Genomic DNA, 9,424 nt, shown 5'->3' on the forward strand with positions numbered 1-9,424 from the left:
CACATTCAACCTATCTGCAACTTAATTCAAACAAACAATAAAATTTTGAAAGACGCATTGAAGTTACATGGTAAAAAATATTCAACTTAATGATTTTGTTTCGTGTTTTCAACATGAAGTGCAGTATTCTTTGTTTGTTTGTTTCCAAATGTCAAACACGTACTGCATTGCAATTTTAATGAAACATTGATCACAATTCGAACGTTTTTGACATCTTGATGCAACTTTTTCGTGCTTTGATGTTTTTCCAACGCCTTTAATGAAACTAAATAGGAACAAGGAGCTTTTGAGAAGATGTTGCGTGTGCTACTTGGGATGAATCATTTATGAATACCTGTTAATAAGTTTGTAAGTCTCTTCGACAAAAAAAATACGGATTCCATTCACGTATATTGCCTTGCCTTCATTACGGAGCCCACGACAATGAAAATAACTACTTAAAATAAAAACATATACCAAGAAGGGGTCTCACAACTTGTTTATTTTCAAATAACTGCCTCCATTTATGAGGTTGATCTACCGACCTTGACTCTATTTCATATACTACCTGGAGCTCAAGACAACAACAAGAACTATTTGGAATACAAACATATACCAAGATGGGGTCACAAAACTTGTTTATTCTTCGATAACTGCCTCCATTACGGAGATTGATCTACAGAACTTCGGTGGGGTTTGATCCCACGAAACCAGTACGCTAGACAGGTGTTTTCCCTACTAAGCTACGAAGGACCTCCGTCGTCCTCCGCAGCTTAGAGGGTACTGATGAAACTAAATTCACAGCACCGGGCATGTAGCCGAACTCTCGCAATACATTCTCAGAACTAATTCTCATATATGATATGGAAATGCTAATATCATCTTCCAAACTTGGACGTACATGTTCATGATAGCATTAGTACGTCCAAGTTTGGAAGATGATATTAGCATTTCCATATCATTGTAAATCGTTTAACTTCACGTAGAAGTAACACACAGTATTATCTGGCTCCTACACACTTGCTTCATCACCAACGGCACTCGATGAAGTAGGGTTGTGTGAGATTGTTCCGGTCGCCGACCACATAAGCGAAGAGAGATCGCCTTTCGAGTTCAGTACATTTAAAGTTAATTGCCTATGTTCCGGGTATTGAGCCACCCAGAGTGGAAATTAATTACTATATCTGAAACTCGATTATGCATATGCGTAACATGTGATAGATTAAGTTCGGAAAAGGTATTGGAGGAAAACCGCTACCTTCCGTCCCTCCCAGTTGTTCTTCAAAAACTGCATCCGTTACGGAAGTTGATCCACCGACCTTGACTCTATGGAGTTCGAAGACTACCTGGAGCCCACGACAACAACAAGAACTACTTGGAATAAAAACATATACCAAGAAGGGGTCACACAATTTGTTTATTCTTCGATAACTACCTCCATTACGGAGATTGATCCGAAGATCTTGACTGTATGGAGTTTGTAGACTACCTGGAACTCACGAGAACAACAAGAACTACATGAAATACAAACATATACCAAGAGGGGCACGCAACTTGTTTTATTCTTCGATAAATGCCTTCATTACGGAGATTGTTCCGAAGACCTTGACTGTATGGAGTTCGTAGACTACCTGGAACTCACGACAACAACAAGAACTATATGAAAAACAAACATATGCCAAGAAGGGATCACAAAACATGTTTATTCTTCAATAACTGCCTCCATTACGGAGGTTGATCCACCAACCTTGAATCTATGCAGTTCGTAGACTACCTAGAGCCCACGACAACACCCAGAACTACTTGGAATACAAACATATGCCAAACACTGCCTCCATTACGGAGATTGATTCGAAGACCTTGACTGTGTGGAGTTCGTATACTACCTGGAACTCACGACAACAACAGGAACTACTTGGAATACTAACATATACCAAGAAGGGGTCATGCAAATAATTTTGTCTCTGATAACTGCCTCCATCACGGAGATTGATCCGAAGACCTTGACTGTATGGAGTTCGTAGACTACCTGGAACTCACGACAACAACAAAACTACATGAAAATTAGATATATATCAAGAAGGGGTCACACAACTTGTTTATTCTTCATTAACTGCCTCCATTACGGAGGTTGATCCACCGACCTTGAATCTATGGAGTTCGTAGACTACCTGGAGCCAACGACAACAACAAGAACTACTTGGAATACAAACATATATCAAGAAGGGGTCACACAACTTGTTTATTCTTCAAAAACTGCCTTCGTTACCGAGGTCGATCCCCAGACCTTGACTCTATGGAGTCCGTAGACTACCTGGAGTCCACGACAACAACTAGAACTACTTGAAATACACACATATACCAAGAAGGGGTCACGCAACTTGTTTATTCTTCGATAACTGCCTCCATTACGGAAATTGATCCGAAGACCTTGATTGTATGGAGTTCGTAGACTACCTGGAATCAATGACAGCAACAAGAACTACTTGGAATGCAAACATGTTTTAAGAATAGGTTATTGGATGACCCAGAACATATACTGTGAAAGCATTATACGCTAAGCACCATAAAGAGCATGTACCGTTTTTGATTTTACACGATAGACCTTTGGTTACGTTAGCAGACCATAAGATCTTATTCAGGGATTGTTTGGATGACTTAGACCTTACTCCAGGGGTTTTGGAGACCCAGAATATATACTGTGAACACCGACTATTCTAAGAAGCGCAATGAGCATGTAATATATTTGAAACTCGTTGATAGTCCTTCGGTTACGTGTGTAGACTCTTAAGCCTTACTTCAAAGATTTCTTGTATAACCATGGACAAAAGCTGTAAACCTTGTCAATGGGCAAAAAGTATATAAGTTTCTGTTTCCAAAACTGTCAAAATTATCTAAATCGGTTGAAAATTGTTAAAGTTATGAAAATATCAATTTATGGGAACACGGGTACCCTGTCGGCCATCCACGTGGTAAAAAAAATCAAATGCCCCTCCCCACATCCCTCCTCACTGTATCAACGTGATTTTCTCACAGATGCTACATTTTATGGAGTTCTCAGATGTCACCGAGTTTCAGCTTTCATCTATAAAAATTCAATGAAATATCACCACTTGAATTTGAAAAAGGAACACGGGTACCCCGTCGGCCGCATAGGGGTTAAACATATTTTAGACTATGTCTATCTATTTGTACTCACTTCATGCGTAGCGATGTTTGCTTACGACACTGTATTTAATTATATATCAGCTTTTAAAATAAAAGCTTTCCTTATACTTGGTTTAAGTTCAATTTTCTAAGCTTAATCGCGACACCTCGACTTTCGATTTGGAAACTAATATAACTGTTCAAATGTGTGTGAGTGACAATACCATCATATTGATAGTGTGTGTACTACAGTGGTCCCCAGCATGCTTACTATCAAGGGCCGCATAGCAATTTCGAACTGTTGAAGCGGGCCACAGTACATTTGCATGATTTGTTTTTCATTTCATGTAGATTTTTACTGCTTGATAAATTATTTTGAATATCTATTTCACATTTTAATAAAACTTGTTGCGATGAATCTTATTCAAATAACATACTTGTAAAAACTTTTTATTCTACGGGTTGTATCACCGCAGTTAATACTAAACACGATAAAAATCTTTTCGCATCAACATGTTTTTAGCATAGTTTGCAGAACATATATTAATCTTCTTTCCCAAATGATCATATGCCGTCCGATTCCAAGATTTTGATTTTTTTTTTGTTGAAGGATTATTGTTTACTACACAAAACAGTAACGATTCCTTAACCTCATTCCATCCGTTTAAGGACTTTAAATATGCTAAATGTATGCGCGTAAATGCATGAAATAAATAAACTGATAGTTTTATTTTTCCCAATTCTGTGTCATTGAACGAATAGATAAAAATTGAAATTTCGAGCCACCATTGATCATAGTGTGTCGTATCAAATAACGACAAACATGTTTCAAAGCCAAGTAAACTTACCAGCAGTTTTGAATAGAAATCGAATAAATCAGAGTTCCGCACTACGTGCCTTGTTTCCAGATTTCCGATCAATTGATTTTTTTTAGAAACGTTTTATTCGTCAACTAATCGGAGCTTGGGGAATTCTTGACTTTGTTAAATATTTTAGGTACCATCGATCGAGGGTTCTTTTGATAAATCGAAGGCTATTTTGGATATTTTGAAACAAAAATTATAAAGTAAATAACTCTCAAATTGCCATTATCACAGTGTTGATTGGTTGGATGGTTGTTTGGATTGTTGGATGGCAACTTTCTGTTTCAAATTTGGTATTTTTCCGTTTAGTTTTTTTTTTATAAAATCAAAAATCCAAAGTAGCTCCCGCAGTAAAAAAAAGCCATGCACGACGGTAGCGTAAAGTACGTTAATCTTCAGCTTGCTTTCTTAAGTAAAAAATAAAGGAAATTTAAATTTTGCCAAACCCTCATATGACAACATTAGTTTGACCGTTTTTGACCATTAGAATCTGCGAAAAAATGACGAATTTGCTATTTTCGTACCAATCGATAATACCATCGAAGTTGTTTGCTGTTGGCCTACGTAACATCTATGAACTGACGAATTTAATTAATCTTGATGGTGCTTATACATCGTAATGTTGTGAACTTGACAGATTCCCTGAGTATAACAAAAAACTGAGTATGATGATAAGCGTTTCTTATGCATATAAACGGGCCACATGTAGTGTATATTCTAAAATCCAAAGCGGGCCGCAGGAAATGGCTTCGAGGGCCGCATGCGGCCCGCGTGCCGCACTTTGGGGATCACTGGTGTACTACCTGTGTTGTCTATAATTTCATGTGTGTTTACAATGTTTATGTTTTTGCTAGAAATACTACAATAAGAGATCGGCGAAGACGCCATCTGGTTTCCAATCGAACCGTCAAAAGCGGTTCCAATTCGACTTGTTTACATTTTGCATCCATAAGAGGCAAGCAAAAATCTCAAGTGCTGCCAGTATTATTTTCCCGATTTCATGTTTTTTCATACGTTGCCATTTCGACAGATTTTTCGTTGCCATTTCGACAGTTTTCCTTTTTGAAAACCGAAAACATTAGCCAACTTTTCAAATAGTAATTCTTAACCGATTTCTCGCAACAAGTTGCATTCGACTTAATACAATCGAACTATATAAGCGCCATTTAAGGTTGGTGTCTTGGCTAAATGCGAGAAAGGCAGTATCACCACTCGGTGAATTAAGTTGGGTGTTTTTTTAGACTTTATGTATATTATGTTTATGTTTATTTTCTGAATGTTTCTGATTTTGCGTAGTATGCCTGCATATATTGCATTCAAGCCTTCTGTATCTGTTCTGAGGTTGATGCAATTTTCATTATTATCAATATGACACATTTCCAGATGTGGTAATGTATGTGCTTTGTTTGTTTTGAATAACTTTGTTTCCCTTGTCATAAAACGAGTTTATACAATCCCATTGAATTCCACCACTTAATTGTATCTTGACAGATACGTTTTTCGATCTCAACAGTAAGGCCGTCTTCAGTGTCTTGTACTTGACTCGACTTCGACTCGAGTCGAGTCAAATACAAGACACTGAAGACGGCCTTACTAGTCGAAATAAGTATCTGTCAAGATACAATTAAGTGGTGGAATCTCAATGGATTGTATAAACTCGTCTTATGACAAGTAAAGATATTCCCCCAAAAAGCTTAAAATAATTTTCTTATCATAATTTTGTTTGTTTTTCTGGGTTGAAGCGGTGATTTTCGGTGACGGAGAGCAGTAGCAGTTTTTTTTCTTTTAACTACATTATTCGTGAATCTGATGTGTTTACTTCGTTTTCCTGTAGTCTATCCAGAGTGTTATAGTGACCGCTGATACGTGTTTTTAATCTGTTTTTTTTTTCGATTAATGTTATGTTAGCTTAGCTTAGCTTAGCTTTGACTGACTACACATAGCTATGGTTGCTACTCCGTGATTGACCAGAATCAGTGAAATTGCACAAAAATCAACTGAATGATTGACTGGGATTGTTCAAGCATTCTCAGTGTGCAAGTTTCATTATTCAAATGATCAATAACGGCGTCTGTCACGTCCTTGTAGTTAGTGAGGAAGAGGGAAAGAATATTAGTAGGTGATTTTGTTATTTGAAGACCGTGTTCACCTCTGCGTCTCCACAAAAACCACAGGAAGCATTTTCAGTTAGTTGGCATCGTTGGATCTGGATTCACTCTGATAAGCGATACAACCGTGCCATTCTTTACACACAGTGATCTTACCTAACCATGATTCTGCCGCACAAAGCCAAACAAACTAACTACTGGCACACCGAGATGAAAACTGTTCCTCATCGCAATGCAACTCGTTTTAGAGTTATACCACCAAAAGTCAACATATTGTTGTACGCGGACGATATTCTCCTCGTAGTACATGGCAAGAAAAACGAGGGGCTACACCGAAAACTACATGCCGCTGTCAACCCAACAAACAATTTAAGCTGAATAAGCTAGTTTTTTAGCTGAATAAGACTATTTTTGGTTGAATTAGCGCGTTCACATCTTCCAATGTTTGTTGGGAATGCTATCAACAAATGGGCTAGAAGCGTTGGTTTCACCATGTCGCCATCAAAGTCACATATTTTCTACTGCAGCCCAAATGCACGCCGTGAACCTTTGTCGCAAATTTCTTTCGATCCAGTCCCCATCCCAAGAACTAACCGGTTAAGAATCTTACCCTAGATCGAACCTTGACGTTCAAGCCTCATTGCCGAAATGTGAAGGAGCCTGCGAATCTCGGTTGAGAATTCTGCAGATGATCGGAGCCAAACTCCCACGTGGCAACCGTCTTTCTCTGCTGCAGGTTGCCATTAAAAAAGCAATACGCCGTCAATGGGATAACCGATGGTTTAAGTGCAGAGAATCAAAGCTGAGGGAAGTGTAAAAAATTTGCTAGGACTGAAGCGACGGCGCAGGAATCGACAATACTACACAAAGTCTTTCCCCAGTGCCGGCTGTTGCCGGTAATTCTGGAAGCGATAGTGTAGTACTGAAGCACACCTAGATATGGAGTTACGCTCAAAAAGAATTGCTCGAGGAAGGAGTCCCTACTGGAGCTGGTCCTGGGACGAGGGACAGAGTGAGCGGTCAGCGGCAAGGCCAAGGCAAAACAAAATTGGTAAGGGCAGCAGAAGAAATCACCAAGAAAATGCTGCACCTGCTGATGTTGCTGTGGTTGATCGACGTCCATCACTTATGTTAGTGGGCTGTCGATTTCAACGGATCATGTGGACAAGGGAGATTAATCAGTACGTGGTACGTTGCTACTACGTTTGCACCAGGATGAAGACGGATTTGTCCGGCAGGCCGGCGATGCTGGAGATGTTCATTGAGAGGTTCCCTCAGTTTGCAACCCAGCTTGACCAGAATAAGCTGTACAGTGTACACACACCTAAGAGCTTGTGTTAGGAGGAAGAGTTAGGAGCGAGTGATACGTCGAGAAAGAGTTCTGTTGGGTTGGATGTATCAATCGCAAGTGACCGTCGTGATTCAATTGCACCCACCCCACAGCAGTTGAAGGACGAACTAGCCAATCATATGGTCACAGCAGTTACACAGTTCCAAGGGCAGACCCATGTCCCGGCATCGGATACTCAAATTGCATTACTCCTATATGTTAACGAGTGCAGTAAGCATCCTTAACCAGGATTTTTGCCACAGTACTTGGAAACCGTGGAGAACAATTCGGAATGTTGCTTAAATTGTGAAACCCACAGAACTTCGTGACATCACTGAAGCGAACATCACTAAGATCCTCGACATCCATGTACAACGGTTGAGTGCCCTTGCTAAACGATTGCGACTTTATGAGGAATGTTCGAAGAGGATTTTCTTAAGGAGAAAAACCCACTGTTTAATATCAACGAAAGGGAGTTCTACAACCACATCCAAAACGACAAAGCCTACTTTGGCGGAGGCCTTCCGGAGATTGGAGACATCAAGCAGTTTTGGTTCAATCTGTGGGATAACCTCTTCATATACAACGACGAAGGGGTGTGGATGGCAGGAGAAGAGCGATATTGTGGTGGAATTGAAGAAATGACCGCCATCATCGTGACCGCCCAATGCATACTTGAGGCCATCCGATATACCAGTAATTGGGCTGTACAAGAGCCCGATTTTGTGCATAATTTCTGGAATAAGTAACACACAACGTTCCACGGGTGGATGGCGGAATGCTTCAACACGGTACTTGATAACCCTGGGCAGTTACCAGAACTCATCTCTAGGGCGGTCACTTATCTTCTGCGAAAGATCGGAACACTTTGAACCCAGCCAAGTACAGACCAATTACGTCTTTTGTGACTTCCAAAGTGCTGTCATCGGTAATAGCGAGAAAAATGCATAACCATTTAGACGTCAACATTCTGATGACCGAGGAACATACAAGTTATCAACGCAACACTCGAAGCTGCAAGAATCAGGTCATCATTGATGCAGTCGTTTTTGGGCAAGCCATATATTACCGATGGAGAGAAGGTGTTCAAGACGGTCCAGGACTATCAAGATCAGGAGGGGCATATTCCAAGGCGATACCTTTAGTCCTCTATGATTTTGACTTGCCATGAACCCTCTTAGCTGAGTACTCAACCAACACAACCATAACTATCATTTGAAGAGTGGGGAAAGGAGCACAAGCATTATCCACACCTTCTTTATGGACGATTTGAAGTTGTTTGCGGAATCTGTGGAGAAGCTCCACCAATTTCTGCAGCTTGTAACGATATTCATTAACGACATCCGGATGGAGTTTGGAATCGATAAATGTCGAACCATATATCTACATCGGGGTCACCTGGTGGATGCTGGTAGTTTCCGCGTCAACGAACAGAAGGAGATTCGGAACATGGTTGAAAGCGAAACATACAAGTTGTCACATGATGATCAAGCAGGTGCTGCAGGAAATGTCCTTGCACCGTGTTACGTTTAGATTTGTTTATCTGTGGTGGAATTACTCTTTGAATAAGTGAACGAAGCAAAGTGAACTGTCGCCTCACACGCAAAACATAATACAACAACGCAACTACGATTCACGAAACCGTCGTTTCAAACACTATCGCCCACCCCTGTAACAAAGCGTAACTTCTTTGCAAAGCGATGATTTTGTTTAGAAGCTTCACGGAACAGATACCAACCCAACGGAACGGAAGTGGAAACAAAAAAAAAGAATGCCATTCTTCGCAGTACGGTGGCATAGCGGGCGCGTGGAAAGTGTCGTCCGACAATAAGGGCCGATGCCCACGTAGCGGTTTTTCAATGCCACGTGCACGCAGCGTTAAAATAACGCTGGTGTGCATCGGCGTGGTGACGCTGCGTTACCGCGTTTTCCCGGTGCACACCTGCGTCTTTTTGACGCCACGTGCACTCTGCGTTGAAATGACGCTACGTGGGCAT

General features: G+C 40.5%; 1 pseudogene; it reads left to right on the forward strand.

The window, feature by feature from the left end:
* LOC134223073 (uncharacterized) overlaps window positions 1-8,960 on the forward strand; it is a 102,256-nt pseudogene extending 93,296 nt beyond the window's left edge.
* The last annotated feature ends 464 nt before the right edge of the window (window positions 8,961-9,424 follow it).

The sequence above is a fragment of the Armigeres subalbatus genome, chromosome 3 (genome assembly GCF_024139115.2).
Source record: "Armigeres subalbatus isolate Guangzhou_Male chromosome 3, GZ_Asu_2, whole genome shotgun sequence".
Lineage (NCBI taxonomy): Eukaryota > Metazoa > Arthropoda > Insecta > Diptera > Culicidae > Armigeres > Armigeres subalbatus.